This window comes from Poecile atricapillus, chromosome 14 (genome assembly GCF_030490865.1).
Source record: "Poecile atricapillus isolate bPoeAtr1 chromosome 14, bPoeAtr1.hap1, whole genome shotgun sequence".
Taxonomy (NCBI): Eukaryota; Metazoa; Chordata; class Aves; order Passeriformes; family Paridae; genus Poecile; species Poecile atricapillus.
Genome location: NC_081262.1, coordinates 14622584 through 14644345, shown reverse-complemented (window position 1 = coordinate 14644345; position 21762 = coordinate 14622584). Strand labels below are relative to the sequence as shown.

The 21762-nt window shown below is 52.5% G+C and overlaps 1 protein-coding gene across 3 annotated transcripts in view; it reads right to left on the bottom strand.

Annotated features, from left to right (window-relative positions):
- The window catches only part of RAI1 (retinoic acid induced 1), a 73956-nt gene that overhangs the window by 39048 nt on the left and 13146 nt on the right, over positions 1-21762 (bottom strand). The window lies entirely within an intron of this gene.

Below are 21762 nucleotides of genomic sequence, written 5' to 3'. Positions count from 1 at the left end.
CTTCCCTTCTCAGCAGCCCTTCTGAGCTCCTTCACTAACCATTATTCATAGACCACTAGGGGATATAAGGTAATTAGAAACGGCCCTATAGCATCCAGCCTGAAAATGTAATGCCAGCGGTAGGAGTGGTGGAGGGCTCTGGCTGCGGGCGGCTCCGGCAGAAAGTGCTCGCTGGAGCTGGGGACCGAGGTGAGAAGTGGGGTGGAGGAGAGGGCGAGCGGCAGCGGGTGCTGGCAGCTCTCCCGACAGAGATCAGGGTGGCCAGGGACACCGAGCGGCACCGGTTTGGGTTGGGTTTGGTTTGTTGTTTTTGTTATATTTTTTTTTTTTTGATTTTTTTTTTTTTTTTTCTTTTGGATTTTGGAGTGGGCTCGCCGTGCCCGTGTGAGCCGTGCTGGGGCTGCGTGTGTGTGTGTGCGCGTGTGTGTGTGTGTGTTTGTGCCAGGAATAGCAATCAGCAGAGGCAGCACACAGAGCGCAAAAATGCCATCATGCAGGGTCAACAGAAAGCTGCAGACATTTTTTCTCTCTCTCTCTCTTTTTTTTTTTTTTTGTAGGCTTAATCCTCCGGAGCGGGGGAGAGGGAAAAGGAGGAGGCTGCTGCCTTCTTTATAGTTTTGATTTTTTTTTTTTTTTTTCCTTCTTCCAACCTCGTAGGATCAGATTAACCCCCCTCCCCTCCACGCACACACACACAGACACTCTCTCCAGCCCCAGCCATCCCAACCCTCTGCCAGCACTGCACCGGGGAGATGCCGGAGTCGGCGCAGGGTGGGATGCGGGTCTGGCCGCCGCGATGAGCTGGGTGGGATGAGCTAGGTGGGCTCGGCAGGGAAGCAGAGCAGGAGGGAGGCAGCGAGGGGGGGAAGCGGGGAGGTGGAGGCAAATGAACAAATCACACCTGCAGCTTTCTGCGTGCCGGAGCCAGCTGCAGCCCAGGCAGCGACCGGCAGGAAAAATCCAGGCGTGCGGGCTCCCGGCACCGTCATCTGCGGGGATTTTAGGTGCACGGTGAGCCGATGGCAACTCATCGCTGGGAGCGATTGATTTTGGGGAGGCTTATTATTAGCAGGAGGGGGAAAGGGAGGTGGTAACAAAGAACAACCCTTCCACACGCGCACTGATTTTTTCCAAGGGGTAAATAAAAGGCGTCGCAGAGGCGAAGAGGGGGAGCCGGTCCCCTCGCCAAGGGACGCGGAGCTGTGGTGGTCCTGGCACACCGGATCGCTGCCCGAAGGGAGCAAACGCCCAGCCCTGCCTCCTCCCACGACTCCGCTCTGAGCCTCTCGTTAATTGAACTAAAGCTGTTCACCTTGATAACGCAGCACGGCAGCAAGTTTCCGAGCCGTACGCGGGGGGCTGGAGAGCTATTTGATCCACTTCCAAGGCGCTGCCTTTCAATTCAACCCCTTGCTCTTGAAGGATGGATAACCAGGCCCTCTCTTTTCCCTGTTAATTACTCGAGATAGGAGGCATCAAGCTGCAAACCAGACCAAGCCTCATAAGGGGACACAGCACCTGCAAAAGCAGACTGCTTGTTCTCATCTCCCCTGTCTTTTTCCTCCCCATCCTCATCCTCATCCCCATCCCCATGGCAGACCCAGCCTGGCTGTTTGTAGGTAACACACCACAATATGCTCCCAGCCACCTCCAGCTTCACACATGCCTCTCTGCAGGATGGTAAATCAAGCTGGGACCTCGTGGCTCTCCAGGGATTTGGTGTTATTCCCTGTAATCACCAATCTGCCCTGCCCTTCACACGGAAGAGCCTGGCACTGTTTGGCATCACGAGCCGTGACTGCCACCCTAGCAAAGCCAAGGTGGTATGGACCCAAAGGATGTCACCCCCAGCTTCTCCTCTGGGATTGACAGAAGACTAAAGGATTTGTTATTTTTATACTACAATCCAATAAATTCAACAATCTGGTCCATCCATGTTATTTCCCAGCTCTGCTATGTTTGAAATCCCCACCTCCAGCAGTCCTGTGATTTCACAGAGACCTCAGCCCTGCTCTCCTCCAACCCTGACCTCACCGTGGTGGGAAGAAAGGTTGAAACCACAAGCCCCAGAGAGCCCCATATGCAAATTAAATCACCACCAAACACTTTGGCTTTCGGTAAACACTGTTATTTTTCTGGAACCTTTACAGTTCTGTGCCTACCATTTACGGGTTCAAAAAGGCTGATTTCATGACTTCTCAGCATTTCTGAGGTGTCAACACCCACATCACCTCTGTTTGCATGACACGGTCATGTCTATCTAAGCCAAACCACTGCCTGGGTGGGAGACCACCACCTCTAACACCAATTAACTTCACTCATTAAAACCTCCAAGTGAGCTTGGAGGATGATGCTGCTCAGTTGTTCAGATGGAAAAGTTTCCAACCCCTTGATAAAATTTGGATCTGGAGCATCCCGGAGCAGATGTCACCCTGAGCTGCCACAAAACAGCACTGCCAGCATCAAAAACCCTCTTCCCATCTTCCCTGCCATGAGAGCAGGGCTCACCTTGCTGATCAAAGTCAGAGGCTTCCCTGGACGTAACCCCACGCCTCCTGCCCTGGAGAGGCTAAAAAATAATGACTCATAGCAATGTTATTTCTGGAGCTGCTAAAACAAAGGCACTCTGGCTCCCTTGGCTCCCTCAGTGTCTCACCGCTTCGACCTAAATGATAAGGCATCCTGAGAAAATCTCCCCGAGCTTTTCCCCACCAGCCTTCCCTTTCATACAGCCCTGACGTGACTGGCCAAACTGGGTTCCAAGGACCTCCCCAGTACCTACACTGGGTGCCCTAAGCTGGCTCCTTCTCATTCATCTTTCTTTCATCCCTCTTCCTGGTGGATTTTCCCTCAGCCCCACTCCCAACCATCCCAATGGATTGCTTTCTTTCCCTGGCCAGGGTGCCACACACCCCACACGTGTGGTGGCTCCTCGCAGGCAGGGAGCAGCAGCCCTGCTCCGGCTCTCATCAAGCTCAGTGCATCGGCTCCGAGCGGATCCGATGGATTTTCATTTCCTAACTTTGCCCTTCGGGCTATTTCTAACGAGCTTCCTCACGCTTTAAAAAATAAAAAAATAAAAAAAAATAAAATCCTTCATCTTGCAGCGCTGTGTCAGAACAGCAACACTCAGGATGACTGTGCCTGCGAGGGGGCTGGAAATTAATTATATCACAGTGGCTTTAGGTAGGGATCTATCCACTGACCTCTTCGTCCAGCTCCCATCTGGGACCCAGGGAACGGCCAGAAATCCCCTCCCAGAGCAAACAGGCTTTTTATGGCCTTGAAAAATGTATTTTCGTGGTGTGATGTTTGGTCTGTGCAGCACAGCCTTGGGCGTGGAGCCACCACTGTCCTCCTGTGACCTCGTGGCCTTCTCGTACCCCACGTCCCCAGCCTTGAGCCCCCTTGTGTAGCCTCTTCCTGCAGCACCGGGTCCATCCAACACTCCTGGACTCATCCCTCCCACTGGGAGTGAGGAATCAGTCCTGGGTGCCTTAATTTCCACTAATCAGATGTTTTAATGAGTTTCTCAGCGGCCAGCACATCCCACTTCCCACCACCACCCCCTCCGAGGCCGGCTCCGCTCCCGCGCCGTGCCGAGGCCCCTGACATCTCGAAGGCTTTCCTTGGTGGGAGAGCAGCGATTATTTCTCTCAAAAGGTCTCTTATAATGGAAACCATCTCTGCATCCCTCCTTGGTCTCCTCCTGCCGTGACCCAGGCTCCGTCGAGAGGAGCTCTGCTCCGAGGCAGCGCCGTGTTTCCATGGAAAGAGTGAATAGCAGAGTCTTCCCAGTGGTTTATTAGAATTCCTTTTACTTCGATGGAGAGTTTTAGAGCAAAGTAGAAAGGCTTTAATGTGGGGCTAATGGAGCCCCTGGGAAGTCCAGGAAGGAAATCTCCCCTGGAGAAGAGGAGGCGTGAGGAGAGGGAGGGCAACTTTCAAGACAAATTCCTGGACAGGTTGAAATTTTTTTGCAGGAGCCATCTCAGGCAGCGAAAAATGGAAATGAATGTTTGTTTTATTTTTAACAGATGTTACAAAAGACCTGCCAGTAATTCAGCGAACGATGCAAAACCTAGATCCCACTCACTTTTCCCGGCATGTCTTCCATCCCCTCCCTCTCCTGCTCAGTACAAATGCTTATTTGCATTTAGCATATCATATTTAAAAAAATAAAAATATTAGGCAATAAAATAACAATCGTACGCCACTTCATTTCCTCCCTCCCTAAGGCTTTGGTTTCAGGTTGAATTCTTGGTTGGAGCAGCTATTAATTGTTTTTAATAAATTTTTCTGTCTCTTCATATTTCCCAAACCTATATTCTACTCACCCACTTTGGGGGGTGTCCTCTTGCCCAGGCCCCCATCCCTCTCTCTTTCCCTGCTGTTCCCTCAAGGAACAGCTCTTGACTCTGCAAAGTGTTTGGAGTCCCAGTGTGAAACACAGACTGCAGCCTCTTCTTTGGGAAGAAACACAGGGATTTGCAGTTAAGAGATGGGGAGATGGAAAGGGGAGGAGGTACAACAAGGGGGTCCTAAAACCACCCAGCCAGGGGCTGGAAAAACAGTAAGTGTGGCTGTGAACACACACCACAGCACTTGACCAGCCCACAGGGAACTCCGAAGCTGATCTGAAACCCACCACGATGCCAGAGGGGTATTTGGGATGAGATAAGCATTTGTGAGTGACACACACGAAAGCCAAACCTGGGAGGCCAGTGACAGTCATGGAATCCCAGAATAATTTGGGTTGGAAGAGACCTTAAAGCCCATCCCATTCCAACCCCCTGCTATGGACAGGGAGACTTTCCACGAGACCAGCTTGCTACAAGCCCCTTCTAACCTGGCCTTGGTCACTTCAAGGGATGGGGCAGCCACAGCTTCTCTGTGCCAGAGCCTCACCACCCTCACAGGAAAGAATTTCCTCCTAATATCCAATCTATCCCTGCCCACTGTCGATGTGAAGCCATTCCCCCTTGTCCTGTTACTCCATGCCCTTGGAAAGAGTCCCTCTCCAGCTTTTGTAGTCCTGGCCAGAGGAGCACTGAATCCCACAGATACCAGATTTCCTGAAAATGAGCAACTTTGGCAGCTCCTGGTTTAACTCTTGCCTGCAAAACACAAGCTGCAATGGTTCCCCTTTTCATGCCTAACTGTGAAATACCACTTCTTCTCTGGATACCCAGCTTTCCAAACAGCAAAATCCCAGGAAAAGCTGCAGGGGGCAAATGCAGAGTGATTTTCTGCCCAGTTTCCTGTGAGCAACCTGCATGCATAGCCTCAGGTGGCCCATGATCCCACACACCAGCATGTCCTGTGCTGGATTCACTCCATCGATGCCTTGTTTGTGGGATCCCAAGCAGGAAAGAAGGAGACAGGCTCCAGGGAGCAGCTACAGGTCAGTACTGACACAAACAGGGTGTCCCTGCACCCATTTATAAACCCTAAAATCTGCATGATTTCCAGGCAGAAAATGGCATCTGTGTGCATTTCCAGGTGACAGAGGAAAAGTGGCTGTTTTCACTGAGCTTTCTCCTCTTCCCGTTACAATCCTGCACCTGGTTAGCAACTGTCGGAAAGAGGTTAATCACAGTCCTTAAATCAGGAACCTCGTTGTGGAATGCTCGGGATGCACATCTGTGCTCTCCATGGCTCATCCCTGGCGGCATTTGGGAGAAGGCAATATGCCAAAAAAACCCCACCCCCAAAGAAGCCACCCAACCCCCCTGAAATGAGCGACAAGCATCCCAGGGTGCAGGATCCTGCTGATTCCTTGAGCCGGTTCTGCAGCTCATGTGAAAGGCTCATGATTCCCCCAGCCCCAGCACGGCAGTGGGTTATTTCGGATAATATGGTGTTGGCACAGCTATTATGGGGCAGAAAAGGCTTTTGAGGAATTGGGGTTTTGCTTGCTGGCCAGGAGGCATCACCTGGAAATGCCCTGGGAGTGAACCATGGGGATCAGGGGTGGTCTCACATCCCAACCCAGAGCTCAGCCCTTGGCAGAGCAAAGGCTGGAGCTGCAGCAACCGCCAGCTGCCCAGCTTGGCTCCTGATTTCCAAGCATTGCAAAGCCTGGCCTGGCCTTGCTATTTCTAGGCCTGTCCCAGGGGATTACCCTGCCCTCCCTGTTTTGGGAAAAAGAAGCATTTCAGAGCGTCAGGGCCCTGATGCTCAGCCGGACCCCGGGCTGGCGGTGCGGCAGAGACCGAGGCTGTTCCACACACACACACACACACACACACACACACACACACACACACACGTGCACAGTCCGGAAAATGGAGAGGAATTGATCCCGGAGGCAAATCTCTTTTGTTCTAACCCCGCTGCTGTAACTGGATCTCCGCAGGTTCTGGGCTCAGGAGCTGTGGCGGATCACATCGCTTTCCTGCCTTCTCCCAGTGCCAGCTTGACACATTCCCCCCTTGCCGGCAGCGAGGAGGGGACGGGTGGGAAGGGGAGGCATCGCTCCCAGCGCTCGTTTACCTCAGCACGGTGCACGAGGGGTGTACGGCGGTAATGAGCAAAAACCTGGAGGGAGCCGATTGCAGAGCCACGGCATGAGACCACCCCCAACTCACAGGCTGCCCCTTTTTAACGAGGTCCCCCCCATCCTCCTCCCCGCCAGGCTCCCCGTGCCCTGACATCCTCCTGCCTTTCCCCGCTGTCTCCTTCCGACTGCAGAAATGCTGATTCACAGAGCCCGGCGCAGGAGGCGTTTGGGAGGCAGAGCAGCAAACACCGCCCCAACACACCCGACCTCCCCGGGCGCCTTCACACCGGGACCGGCCACAGCGGAGTCGCTGCAGATTAATCTGCTCTGTGCTTATTCCAGCACCTTTTCCCAGCGATTCCCTCGCTTCTCAGCAAGGTGAATCCATCCCCTCTGCTTCGCGGGAGAGCTCGCATGCCAATTTGCCTCCCCTTTCTGCACGGAGGAAAGCAAGGTGAAAGATTTGATGCCAGGACAGCGGGATGGGGTGGATGGCACTTCCCCAGGGAAGTACCCTGCCTTCCAGGTGGTAGGGCAAAGAGAACAGCACCCTGACCTGCTGCCAGGCAAGTGTCAGACCTCACTCTTGGATGCTTTGATGCATCACCACCAATCCAGACCCCATCTCCTCCTTCCAGGGCAGCCAGTGCCCGGTGGCTGGGTCCGTGTCCCAGCTGGTCCCTGGCATCCACGCCACGTCAAGGGCGCTGCGCTGTGACAGCAGCCGAGCTGCCCGCCCTGCCTCACCTTCCCTCTCCTCTCCTGCCAGCACGGTGCAGCTGGTGCAGCAGCAGGGCTGAAATCCGAGACAGCTAAAGGATGGGTTCTTGGAGCAGGCTGTAGGCACGGTGTCCCCAGCAGCCCAGGGCAGGCAAATGACTGCAAAAGCAGGGGATGGCTGTCTAAGCATTTCCTTTCTCACACGTCCAGGTCCCTTCCTTCTGGGACAACCACAATACACTGTATGAGAGCTCAGGTGAACAAAACCATCCTGTTCTACTCCATCTTGCATTCCTTGACCCCATACACTTCTCCCCCCGAGGCCTCTTCATCCCAAAGTCACCCATGGTGCCACAATGGATGCAAACACGTGGATTCAACAGCAGGATGTGACACAGACTTTCCTGTTACCCTCACACTCCTCCCTGTGCCGTGTCCCTCTGGACCAGCTCAGCTTGGATCAGGTGGGATCTATCCCAGAGCAGGGCATGCAGAAGATAAACCCAGTAAACCAGGCAGGGAAGCTAAAATTGAATCCAGCTTTGCAATCCCATGGGAACACTCTGGATGTGTCTGGGGACACCAGGGCATCAGGACATCCCTTGCCACCACCATGCTGCTGCATCTGCAGCTCTGAGGCTCAAAGAGCAAATCCACCTTTTACTTTAATCCTTGCATGGATTTTTGCAGAGTGCATCAAAGCCGTGCTGGTCCACTCTGTGACCGCCTGCCCACAGCCAGTGGCCAAGCTGGGCTGCTCATCTGGCTCCCCAAAAAGCCATGGTGCATCTGAACAGATTTCCACCATGCAATTGTAAAGGCCCCAATGGTTTTGAATAGGAGCCCCTTGAGGTATTATCTCAGCAGTGCCTCGAGGCAACCACCTGAATCTTTCCCTGACTGCTGCACAAACCTGGAATGTCTCCAGCAGCTGGGGATTATGGACAGACCTTGCAGAGGAGCCCCCAGACTACCACAGCACAGCCAGCACCATCAACTCTCAGATGCTCCCACATGCGGCCAATCCTCAAAAAACAAGGCACGGTGATGTTAAGAAGACCAAAGCCCAGATGCCAAGGCAGGAAACCGAGCTGAAGTTTTCACATTAATCATATCAAGCCCTATTCTTTTTCATCTATTTCAAGGCAAGTCAAAAAGAGGTTCACACTCTCCCCTGGCAAACCACAGAGGATGACGTGAGCCTGTCTCTTGCATTGCAAGTAGAGTGTGTCAAGCAATTAGCAAGTCATCAGGAATTCAGATAGGGTGGGCAGGATACGATCCCTCAAAGCTCTGGCAGGAGCCATACCCACCCTGGAGTTTCCCATCAGGCATGGAAGGCAGCAGAGGGAGCAGGGGCTGTTGGTGAGCTCTCAGGAGCAGAGCAGACACTGTGTGCCAGCAGAGCTTGATGCCATAAACCACCTCACGTTTAACCTGTGCTGTAGCTCAAAGGGCCTGAGCATTCAACACAGATTTTTCCTCGTTCATTCCTCAGCAAGGTGGCCAGGGCAATTCCAAGAATCCTCAGGGATCCTGCAGGCCTGCTGGATCAACCTGAGCACGCCACACATGACACATCCCTGGGCGTTCTGGCATTGCACCAACTCTTGCTGCTCCCACCAGTTTCACTCCCTGCAGCTGTGACCACACTGGCTTCCACTCAGCATCCTCCCAGCAGCCCAAACCCTGCTCTCCTGGAAGTTAGTGGCAAATCCCATGGAAAAGCAGGAGCGAGCCTTCCACATTTTCACTGGGATGACATTTGCACTTTGGTCCCTCAGTGCTCCTAAAGCCAGACCACACCAAGACCTGGCACAACACACAGGTGGAGCAGGACCATCTCACCAAGAGCCACCTTGGTGGCTTGCAGCTTCCCCAGACACCTGTCTGATCCCCATGAACACCCAACCAGCCCCAAAAGAAAAGAAGGAGGATTATCCTGAGGTGTGAGCAGACAACCTGGGTGCAGAAGGTGGGTGGCACAGAGGACGCCTAATCTGCCACCCGCCCTTTCTCCTCTCCATTGCCAAGGTAGCAGCAGACAATGCTATCTGCTGGCTTGTCAGCCGGCCCTCCTCCCGCCGTCTCTTTAGCCAGAAAACTCTCCATCTGTCTCCAGATGGGGTGTTTCTACCACTCCAGTCAAACCGATTCAGAGTGGAACAATGATGCTTTGTTAACAAAACAATTTTTGTATGTCAAGCCCTCCTTCTTGCGGGTTTTTCTCCCCCCTCCCCGGTCCCCAGTGGGTCAGCTTTGTGTGGCGTCCTACATTTTGTTGTTTCTTTCACATTTTAAAGGCTCCGTATTTTAGTACAAAAGGTGCCTGCGGAGCAGCTTTTATCTGCGAGGCAAGATTTGACACATACGCAGATCACAATTGCGACAGGAGGTTCGTGATGTGGTGGTTAAGGGTGGTGTCAGGACCTTCAGAGCGATGAAGCATTATTTCCAGTGATTTTTGCCTCCAGGATAAAAATTAGAGCTGGTCCGACGCTGCATGTATGGCTTCTGTGAGCTGGAATCCCCCGAGGGCTCGTGGAGGGGGCAGAGAGAGAAAGTTTGAGCTTGCTTTGGTACAGAGCTGGCATCACCTGTGTCCATCCATCCTTCTCGCATCCTCCTGTGCCGGACAAGCCACTTCTGTCACTTGTGAGAGGAAGGGATGGAGCAAATCTACGTGACTGTGAGTAAACTACAACCCTCTCCCCAGCACAGTCCCCGTGGTGGCCAGGAAATCAAACCTCAGCCCTCCCACAGCCAGAGTCTCTGACCAAAGATCCTGGGGAATGTTTGACTTCCCCCCAGCTACCCCGGGTTGGATCATACCCCTTGACTCCTCACCCAGCAGCAGGAAGGAGAGCTCTCTTTCCTCTTCCAAATACATTTCCACCACACAGGCCTCCAAGAAAACCAGCTCTTCCTTTATTTTTCTCTCTTTTTTTTTTTGCCCTGAAGCAACAAGCACACAAACCACCTTCTGCATTGCACAAAACCAGCAATTCCCAGCAAACAACCAAACTGCTGGCTCCTGAGCAAGCAGCTCCGTGTTCCTAAGCAGGCTGGAAATTTCTACACAAGGGGGACTTTTTCTTCCAGCTCCCTCCACATTTGCAGGGAAGGTCCCTCCTCCTTCCTGTCCTCAGGTAACAGCATCTTCATGGAAACACCAATATTTTTATGAGTCATCCTCCTTCTTCCCCTCTCCTGCTCTGTGGCCAACACCCTTCTGCTTTCAAGATCAAAGCTGAAGGGGACCAGCTGTGTCGAGTCCTTTCCTTTCCAGCCCTTTCCATCTCCATTTGCAGCCGTCGCCAGCGCGAGTCCCTGCTGTTCTGACAGCGCTTTGTGCCGCCCATCCCGCACCACAGCTCTGTGCCCGCCGCCTGCTCCCCCTCCATCCCTCTCCTGCCATCCCAGCTCCTGCTCCAGCCACACTGGGAACACAGGGAACCCTCCCTGGAGCTGGGCTCAGTCCCCTCTGGCATTCATGGGAGCTGCCCCGCTGGCTGCCCCAGCTGCCTTGCCTGTCATGTGCTGATTCAGAGGCAGAAATGTGCTCAGAGTGAAACAGGATAATCTGCTTCCATTGAAATCCCATCCTAATTCCCTGTGTTTGGTAACTCCTCCGCAGACCAGAGCATGAGACTGCATCTCCCTTCCAAACAAGTAACTCCATGGGGATCTTCACTCCAGGCTCCTTTCAGCAGGGGTACAACCTTGGCTGGGAAAGTCCAGCTCCTGCTGTGAAAGTGGCTGAGGGAATAGGAATCTTCCTGCCTATCCAAAAGGCTGAACATCTCACACAGCCTCCGGTGCTGCAGCAGGGATTTGCAATGTGATGGGATAATTAAGAGTCAGGGATGTGCTTCTTGTGCTTCTTAACTGCCAGAGGGCAGGGTTAGATTAGATATTAGGAAGAAATTCTTCCCTGTGAGGGTGGGGAGGCCCTGGCACAGGTTGCCCAGAGCAGCTGTGGCTGCCCCTCGATCCCTGGAAGTGTCCAAGGCCAGGCTGGACAGGGCTTGGAACAACCTGGGATGGTGGAAAGTGTCCCTGCCCATGGCAGAGGGGGTGGAACGAGATGATCTTTAAGGTTTCTTCCAAACCAAACCATTCTTGATTCTTGACACATCCAGGAAAATCCATCCATTTTTGGTCTCCCAGTGTCATTTGTGCATGTTTGATGGAAGCTACTTCCACGTGCAGTGACTCACAGGTCTGACAGGTCCCTCTCAGGGTCATACACCCCATTCTTCACAACATCTCATATTGTACCACATGCACCTCCTGGGTGCTGCCATCACACGTCATGCACTGATACAATCCCTCCTTCCCAACACCTCCTGTAACTCAGCCCAGATCCAGCTTGGAGCTGTCTCTCCTACAAAGACTTTGAAGAAAGCATTGCACAGAATTAAGTCTCAGTGTTTTTATATGTAAAACACTGAGTTTAGCTGCTAATGGTAATTCCCAGCAGAAAAGGACGGTTAGTAGTGGTGGGTATATTTACCAACTCTTTTTAAGCAAATGCCGTGAGGCGGGAAATCTACTGGTCCTTGTGGAAAGCTGCCTGGGTTGCTGCTGCAGGCACCTAAATTCAAAGTTTCACCATGGCTTTTTGAGTTTTGTGCTCTGCTAGACATATCCCTCTCAAATCTCTTCTCTCAGGAATGCTTTCCCAGCCTCTCCCCTGCGGTCACGCGTGTGTCACCGTGACCTGCCCATCTCAGTGAGGGCAGCAGCATCTCCATCCTTCTCCAGCCACTCCACTGACTTGCCAATAAATAAAAGTCAGGGGATCTACTTGACTGCTCTCCTTAGCTGCTCTCTCCAAAGGGCTGACTTCTAAAATACCCACGTCCTGGATTTCTGGGAGGTTTTCACTGAGAGCACACTGTTTTTCCCCAGCAAAGCCAGAAAAGAATTTACAGTCGGTCCACACAGCGAGACTGCTCTGCTTTCTCTTTCCTGGGACAGGAACCCAGTTTGAAACAGATTGCTAGCAGCTAAATGCAAGTTCCTTAGCAGCTTCCAGAGTGAAAATATTCCCTCTCCAGATCTCCTTTTATGTCCACAACACATTATTCCGGTGGAGGGCTCTCTTGCTAAGAAAAGCTCTGGTAACTCCCAGCCTTGTCTCCAAAGTGGTTCAGGTGTGGGAGCCAGCTCCCCTGCAAGCATCCCTTGGTCCTGCTGCCCAGCTGAGATGTCCTTAATTCCTCCATCTGTCCCCTCCAGGCTCTGGCTGGCTCGGCTCTCAGACAGTGAATACATACAGCAGGCTGCAAGGCTGCTTGTCCTAAATATACACTTTTCCCACAGCTTCAGGAGAAACGATGTCTTCTAAGTCCCCCAGCCCACTCCTTGGGGTGCTTCTGGGGCTTTCCGTGCTAAGATGCCTTTGTCCCACACACTGCATGCAGACAGACAGGAGGTTCACACCAAAACCCACCTCTCCTCTCTGCCTTTAACTGAACCAAAACAAAAAACAGATGGAAAATCAAATGCTGGCAGTGTGAAGCATGTGGGCTGCACTTGCATCAGCCCTCCTGAAACTACAGTGTATTCCCTCCTGCTCTGGGGTCCCAGGGCAAGGCCAGACCTCCCCAACCTCCCCAAAAGGGTTACTGGTGGTGGAGATCCTGCCATTCCCCCTTGCCAGCCACCAAGCAGCATGGAGGTGGGACACAGGGAAGGAAGGGAAAGACAGAGGCAAGAGCAGGCTTAGCATTTTCACAAGTCCAGGAGGAACAATTTCAACCCCCAAGCAGGATTTGCACAATGCACAGCAAATGAGGCACTGGGGCTGCAGACAGAACACTGGGGGGACAGTCACAAACTGGACACAGCTGCTTTTAAACAAGCTCCATCCATCCCACACACTCCCTGAGGCACAGACACTGCGGAGGAAACACCTTGAGACCAGAGTTACGGCTGTCCCCTAATGAATGCACGGCGTTCCATGGCCATAAGTTGCTCAGATGTCCTTAAATCCAGGATTTCTTACATGCTCCATGCTGACTTTGTAACCTTAATCATGTATTTTTTCGTGTTGCTCTTGTGCACACGTGAGCTTATCTCCTTTTACCGCAGGCTCCTCTTTTCACTCTCTTGTTAAGATAAACAATACCCACGGACTCTTCTATATCCCACCCTGGGAGTGCATCAGTGTCCCCAACCTCCCCTGAACACTCCCCAGTTTTGCAGAACGAGCGGTGGGGCTGCTCAGGCTCAACTCCAGCTCCTGCTGGAGCCTTGGTCACCCTCAGATGCTCAGAGGTCGCTCCCATGTGTGGATGAGCATGGATAACCCCCATGGCACACTGAGGATCCGGGCATGGCGCAGGAAGAGCAGGAGCAGAGGGAGCCCGCGGTGGGGGCAGGGACCAGCAGCGTGTTTGTGGAGTAACGCTCAAACTGCCGTAATGGATCACCTTGTTTACACTGGGCCCAGGGAAAATCACTCCAGGGATGGAGACACAGAAGCGTCCAGAAGCCTCTGAGAGCAGAGAAGCTCTTCAGACTCTTGCCTCTTGCTTACAAGATCATTCCCCCCGCCTCGCCTCGTGCATCACTGTCAAGGGGCGGAAGCTTTAAAATCACTGTAGTAAAAGGGGAGGGATGAGGAAAGGAAAGGAAAAGTATGATCGGATGGGAATGTGGCTTTTCCACTCCTCCTTGCCAAGAGGAGCCCTCAGTACCCAAGGACACACCAAAAAGGGCCACAGGGTGCAGCGAGAGTCCAACGACAAATTGCTGGGAGAGGGAAAAGAATAAATAGGAGCCACCTTAAGGGAGGGGAGCCACCAGCAGAACAGTTAAAATGACTAAATACTTTCCCAATATCACTCCTCCACGTAAGCATTGCTGTAATTGCCCTTGGGATGTTGCACAACGGCGAAAGGGAGGGGCAGGTGCTGGCAGGGAGGGAGTGAAGGCGTGCAAACCTCCAAATCTCCATCCCAGGCGCTGCTGTCACCGAGGAGAGACGCTCATGGAAGTCTCTGCCACCTCAGGCCCTGCTGCTGGATTTATACCCCCGAGGGGCCATTCCTCACACGAGCTGGAGGACTCCCAGGAGGACTCACTCCTCATGCCTCTGAGACACAGCGGGCTGCCCCAGGGAGCAAGAGCAAAAGGCGAGGAGGAACAGAGCCCACGCTGCACTGTGTGGCCAAAAAAAAAAGAGAAAAAGAGAGACAGATATAAGGGCTTCATTCAAGCGCTCTTGCTCTCTGGAAGTCTCACGCAGAGCAGCTGGTCTTTAAGACTGTTGCAAGCACGCCATGCAAGCACAGAACCCTTCCATTCCTGGGTGCTTTCATTAGTGACACTCAGACAGGGGCAGCCACTCGACCCCCAAGAGAAGGAAAACGGCTGACTCATTCTTCCAGCAATGCTTGAGAGCAGGACACGGTGCTCGAGCTCTGTAGCAGCAGCGTGGGTCCTCTCCTGCTTCCTAAGCCAGATCACCGGATCTGGGCTCGGATGCCACACACACACACACACACACACACACACCAGCTAATCCGCAGATGTGCTGGGTCCCTGGATAGAGCATCCGCAGCCTTTGCTTCCAAAAGCTGCCTGCTGATGCTCGAGTCGAAAGGGAAACCTCTGAGAGATGCAGTCTTGAGGTTTAAAACATCTGTGGGCCATCAGCCATTAAATGGGATGCTATGCTGGTTTGCTGCTCTCGGGTCTCACGCCAGGTTCATCGCTGTGCCGGCTGGGTACCGTCCAGCAATGCATTAAGTGATGTGACTATTTCTGTTCTCATCACATGTTTGCTCTCATCCTCTCCAGGGTGTGTGCGGGGGGAAAAAAATCACACATTCATTATGGAGTGTCATATTTTGGTAAGGCTTTTCGTTTCTCTGCGTAACACCGGGTTCTTGGCAGAGGAGAAGGGGGATTTTGTTTTCCTAATATCCATGTACTCAGGTATTTCTGTTAGAGGAGGCAAAGTCAAAGAAATGCTAATCAAATATCCAGGAGTGCACAGTGCTGACATCCGCACCTCGCTACTATATGGCCTTTCATTAGCATTACCTAAATGTACGACCGTACAAAGAGCAGATTTCCTTAGCAACAGGGCTGCCTTCATATTTCCTCCCCACTACCCCCTGCCCTTAGAAGAAAAATGACTTCAGCTCTTTCTCTGAGCCCTGCTCTGTGCTGCAGCAGTGCTCTACGCCGCTGCCAGGCTTTGCTATATGCCGCATCTGGGACGCCTGCCTCTCCACGCTGGGATCCATGAGCCATAAAGCAACCTCTTGACTTAGCTCTTCTGTACAGCCACAATAAAACTCCTCTTTTCCTAACGGAGCATATGCAAAACAGCCCTGTAACGGCAGAGGGGGGATCCTCTCCTCCAGATGACTTACAGCTCCCATCGCTGAGGGAGGATGTCCAGCATGCTCAACAGAGCCGGCATTGCTGGCTGGTGACTCCTCTGCTCCCTGCCACCTGGTTCAAGGGTGACAACTGCCCTCGTCCCCAAATGGCACTGTAAGACACCTTTGCCTTGGGCAGGGAGCTGCCAACCCCTCCTCTCCCCGGATCTGGGCCAGGAAGACGGAACACTTCATCCTCCGCGCTCTCCCCCGGTGCCACAGCCTGGTGCGCTGGGCTATTTTAAGAGCTCGTCTGGGAGACTGGCACACGCACCGCGCTGCCGGGAACTCCCTGCTTCTGTTTCAAAAAAGCTGGAGGCTGGGAGCCTGCTGGGACTCACCCCTGTGATTCCCAAGGTCTGACCCTCCTCTCGCTGGGACTGGCGCAACGCTGCTGAGTCAAACGGAATTAGTCCCAATTAGCACCGGTGAAACGGGAGGAGAATCGTGCCCTCCCCGGCATTTCAACCCCCCCAGCCAGAGGCTGGGACCACTGAGCCTCCCCGTGCAGCCATGCCCCTGCTCCTCATCTCCCTGCTCTCCAACCTGCTCGTTCTGTGTCGCCATTCCCTGCCTTTTCCACACGGATACTCTCTCCCTTTCCCATTATGATAGGGTCTTTGATTGCACGATCGCATAACTATAATGAGACAAATATTTATTTTGCAGATATGGGTTAATCAGACCGAAGGTATAGAAATATTTCATGCGCTAATCAGAGTACCTTCAGCAATCAGTATAGTAAATAACTCAGGTAAATTAACATAGGAGAGTTCCCTTATCAGGTTTTAGTCTAAGATATATGTGCATTAAGGACTAATTTGCTCTCCCCCCTCAGATTTGGGCTGGAGCCCAAGATGAGGTTGAGACCAAGGTTCCCTCCCATCAGCTTTCACGGAAGCTGTGCAGGCTTTGCTCCTGGCAGGATCAGACGCCAGGATGAATATTCAGCAGCTTAAATGCCTTTGTTTTCTGTGCTCTGCACCTTTAAATTTCCAAGGGCTCTGCTGTTTTCAGCTCAGACAGCCTTTTTGCATTCAGTTCGCTGCAAGCTGACACAGAAGACACGATGGAGCAGGTTGTGTCTCCTGCTCTGAGCCCTTCACGCCACTCTGGCAGCGTTCAGGGGCCATATTAAGAGCTGCGAGTAATTAGTGAATTCCTCCTGCCCCAGTGCGGCGCAGAGCAGCCGTACCAGGCACTCCTGGCAGGCTGGCAGTGGCCAGCGGGCGTACGTGGTGCCAAGAGCATAGGTGGCTGTGGGAACACTGACCTCCCTGCGGGTCCAGAGGGGTCGAGTGAGAGCCCAAGAAGGGGTCCTGTGTTCAACAGGCCTTCCCAGGGCACTCACCCAAGCTCCTGCAAATCAGCAGTCCCAGGAGACACCTTATAGAATCATTAAGGTTGGATGGGAAAGGCCATCAAGAGCTGCCCAGACTCCTCAGGCTCAGTGTCCCTCACTCTGGTGTCCCCAAACCAGGAGTGGCTGTGCTCCTACCCCAAAGCAGCTCCTACAACTGCATTTTCCCCGCTTTGCTCTGAAAAAGCTCCCGCAGAGGAAACACAGAGGATCTGCCCTTGCCTCTGTCATGTTTTGGGATCCCAGAGAACAAAAAGCACCGGAGGAATGGCAGGCATTATAGTAACGATGGTGACAAATTTAATTAGAGCAGGAAGCTCTGGAGTGGATTTCAAATGGCAACACGGCATTTTGTGTGAAAGCATTGCCTCGCTCCCCCCACCCCCGCTCCCTCCCTGCCTCCACCACGCGGCTCCATCCAAACCCACCCCACCCTGCGGGATGCATCCCTCTAATTTTCCCACATGTTGTCCCCTTCATCCTTTTCCCCCCCTACACTCCTGAACCAACACATTCCCGCGGTCTGGAAAATGCAACCGTAGAGCAATTCAATAATACAGCGGCCAGATGTGCAACAGTATATCCAACATGTCATTCAAAGGAGCCCTTCAGTGGAGCCGAGACATGCTATCCCGCAATCTTAACTAATACATCCTGAGGCCCTGGAGGAGTTGATGGATGTATACAATTCCCTTTCCTACAGCTGTGGTCCCTTTTAGAGGGGGCATCCAGACTCAACAATAGCCCTGCTGTTGCTTTCAAGACAGAACCTCTTCAGACAAACCGGGCTTAATCCTGACCCCAGTTACGCCCGCCCGGGCTCCGCCAAGGCCGGTGGGGTTTGGGAGCCGAGGGCTGGGAGCAGGATCCAGCCTCATGGAGACGCTGTCTGCTGTTTCACCTTGTGCTACAGGCTCTGAGAAACCTTGGTAACTGGTTGGAATATAACCACCTTGGGGAAAAGGCAAGCGGAGAGGAGCAGGTAATAAGATTTCTAACTGGTGCTGGTAGAAAGAAGGAAGTAATATAACAGTTTAATTAATCTATGCCTATTAGCGTTATTAAAGAAAACAGGGAGCTATTGGAGATTTACCTCGGAGAATATCATCAAACGGGGACCTTCTGCGGGGAATTTTATGTCTCTGTGCCCAATTTATAACCAGCACGGAGGTGTGGTGTTAGTGACAGCCAGTGCTGAAATGTCACAGTGCTTAGAAGTCATTAGCTGGGGACACAGGGAGAGAGAAAGAGAGGATGGAGGAGGGGACAAGGGAGAAATGGGGAAGGAAGGAAAAGGAATTAATTTAATTAAAAATATCTTTAGAGCCTGTCTCTTGATTTGTGTGGTTTTGGGGCTTGGCAGAGCTGCTGAGAACGGTGTGGAAGGAAAATCAAGGTTGCTGGGGCTTTTTGAAGCTGATAAAAAAAAATAAGCACACTTTTCATGTTCAGGAAGATAAATCCCCATTTTCTCAGTCTCAAGACAATCCAGTTATTTACTGACAGTTTTACTGTGAAATAAAAAGGGCTTTAAGCTTCTTTCTACTTGATGTCTCCATAGCCTGAATATTATTAGATCCCAGCCTGGTGCAGCTGGAGTTTTGGTTAATAAATTTAACGTCATTAGACAGAAAAGCCTTCGACTGAATGTTGCAATTCTTTTTTCCCCCCCACCTTTTTTTTTTTTTTTTTTTTTTTTTTTTTTGCCGTTGCAGTCAGACTGTATGTAGGTGGTAAGAATCAAAAGAAAGGAAGTACGCTTGGCAAATAGGGGAGTGCTAAAAAAAGGTTTTGCTCAGGCTGGGGGTTCAGTGCGAGGGTGTTTCGCCCACAGACGAGGCAAGGCTGAACCCCCCCCGCAGGGGATGCACCCTGACGTGGCGCCGGTTTCACAGCATCTCTCAGGAGAGCAAAACACTCCCGATTTCACAGTGATGGAGTGTCTCAGGGTGCTCGTCCCACTCACAGGGGTGACACTGTGGGTGGCTGTGCCACTGCCACCGCAGCGAGGTCTCAGGTAGCCCCTGGAAGCACTAAGATGCTCAGGGGCTGCCTTGGTGCCACCACCATGGCGCTGTGCTCAAGGGGGCTTTTCTGAGAAGAAAAGTCTGTTTTCCCACCCAAAATCTGCCTCGAGGCCATTGCAAGGCCAAGTGTTGGTGCAGCAAAATGTCTTGGGAGGGCACATGGCTTGTTCTTCCTGTGGGGAGCCAGCTGCAGCCCCTTGGAGCAGGGCTAGCCCACATGGAAACAGAGCTCCCACCAAAATCCAGGCAGGTTTCTGCTCTCCCCCTCAAAGCTGCCTCCATCTCGTGCCTCCCTCTGCCACCCCCTGTCCCCAGCTGCTGCTCCTGCCATGGCTGAGCCTTCTGCCACCACAAAACGCGCCCACCGTGAGAAAGACACTGAGGAAGACATCACAGCACCCTAATTCCCCACCACACACCTCACCTGCCTCTTCCCCAGCTCCTGTCCTGCCACCTTCACACCACATGCAGGTGGAGGCCGTGGCCAGGCCTTCCCTCCCTGCTGAGCCTGAAACATGGCAGGCTTGGGGGAACGCTTCATTTGGGGGAGATAGTGCTGACATGTCGGCTAAAAACATATCCCACACACTGGGTTTCTAACCCCAAAACCCCACAGGTGTTGTGGACACCAAGAGGAAACTTCTAGGGTGGATGTGGGACACTGAGTGACCACCCACCCAGCAGCTCCGCCATAGGCCTCACTCCAGAGAAAACAGTCTCTAAGTCCTTTTACAAAATAAACAGCAGTGGCTGGAAGGAGAGGAGCAGCAGAGGGGTATCAGGGAGATAGCGAGGGGCCAGGGCTGGGCAGGGATGGCTGTGGAGCTGGGGTGCCGGGACGGGAAGGAAGTGGTTGTTGTGGGAGTAACGTCAGGAAGAGCCTCGGCTGGGGCCTCTCAGGGAGAGGGGAGATCTGAGTTCATGGGATGGCTACGGGGAGGAAGCGCTGAGGGAGACGAGCCAAGGGAAGAGTCCGGTGTGGGGACAGGGAATGGCCTGGTGAGAGCCCAGTGTGGGGACAGGAAAGGGTCAGGTGTGAAGATGGGGAAGCATCCATTGTGGGGATGGTGAAAGGTCCAGTGAGGGGACAGGGAATAGTCCAGTGAGGGGACAGAGTATAGGCCAGTGTGGAAATGGGGAAGGGTCTGGTGTGTGAATGGGGAAGGGTCCAGCGTGGGGATAGAGAATGATCTGGTGAGGGGACAGAGAATGGTCCAGTGTGGGAATGGGGAAGGTGTGAGCATCCACTTGGGCAGGGGTGTGCTGGAAGACACCTATCGTGGGAGAACAACTGATCCCAAAAGCCTGCTGGATATGGTTTACTCCCCTGCCAAAGCGATTTCTAATAAAGGTTGTTTTATTTTTTAAAAAAAAAAATCCCCCGTCTGCTGAATAAAAGCGAAACAAATAACCCCAAGCAGTGAGGCTGGGTGATAAGCAGCAGATGGCTGGTGATAACAGGTACCTTCATACCTGTGCACCCCTAATCCACAGCCTTCCCACTCAGAGCTCCCAAGCTCCCAGCCCCATGGCTCTCGCCAGCCCAACAGTTCCAGCCCAGCTAGGGGATATGGGAGTGCAGACAGCAGCGAGCTGCTTTAGGGAAATCCAGTTTGGAGCCAAGTCAATGCATGCAGAGTCATTAATCTAGGTCTGGTGCCAATAGGGATGGCTTTGCATTAGCCGGGCCCCTTTGTAGTTCAGACAATCAGTTGCATTCAACCAGCGCAAGATAACGCTGCAGAAAGCTGAGACCATCGCAGCTCATTCCTCCTGTAAGGGGCGGGGGGAGAGGATTTACAGGCAAAATAGCATTGCATTAATGGGACTGCTCAGTATTCTGCACAGACGCTGGCGGATAATGTCTTTGCAAACTAACTGCAATAAATTAATTAAATTAATCTACTATGCCGTGCTTGTCCCCACCCAACATCAAATTCAAGGATGATCAGGGTTTGCCTTATCCTCCATAGCCTACGAAAGAATCTGATCTCACTTGCTCTAGAGTTTCTGAGGCACTGAATTGCAAAGTACCACCTGCCTCACTAAACTAATCACCAGCCTGGTGGTTTAGATCACATCAGTTTTACATGTAATTAAGACTGTCCAGGAGGGCATGCAGCTGCTTACATGGTCGTTCCCTCTTATACAGCAACGTGCCTCCTGCTCAGATAGGTGCAATTAAACAAGCCTGTTCACAGTCATTAAGCATTAATGCACCTCATTAGCATAAGAACTGGAAGAAGCTTTGATGCAGGGAACCCCGCAGGAGAAGGAGATAGAGAGAGATGTACATACAGACAGGAAGGCGAAGGGCTGGGCCACCACCTTCTCGTGGCCCCGACCAACCATTCCATCTCCATTTCTCCAAAGCAATGAGCCATGCCGTGCCCTCCTCCCCAGAAATGGGTCTGGGTTATCTTTCTCTCCCCCTCCCCCTCTTTCTAAATTATGCTGGTGGAAAAAAAAAAAAAAATACACCACACCAAACTGTTGGGATATTAACCTAGCGAATCCATTAATAAGCTGAACTCTCTGTTGGCTTTGACACAGCACACTAAAGCTTTAAAGAGACAGGGCCCCAGACACTGGAGATAGGGGCAGAGACAACAGCACTAACAAAGAGCCACTGTTGCCACGGCCGTGGCCATCTCGGGTAGGTCCAGCTGTCTTTGGTGTTCTGTTTTCCAGACACAAAGAGCAGACTGAACCGTTTTGGTCTGAATGGCTTTCATTTGATGGTAGAGAAAA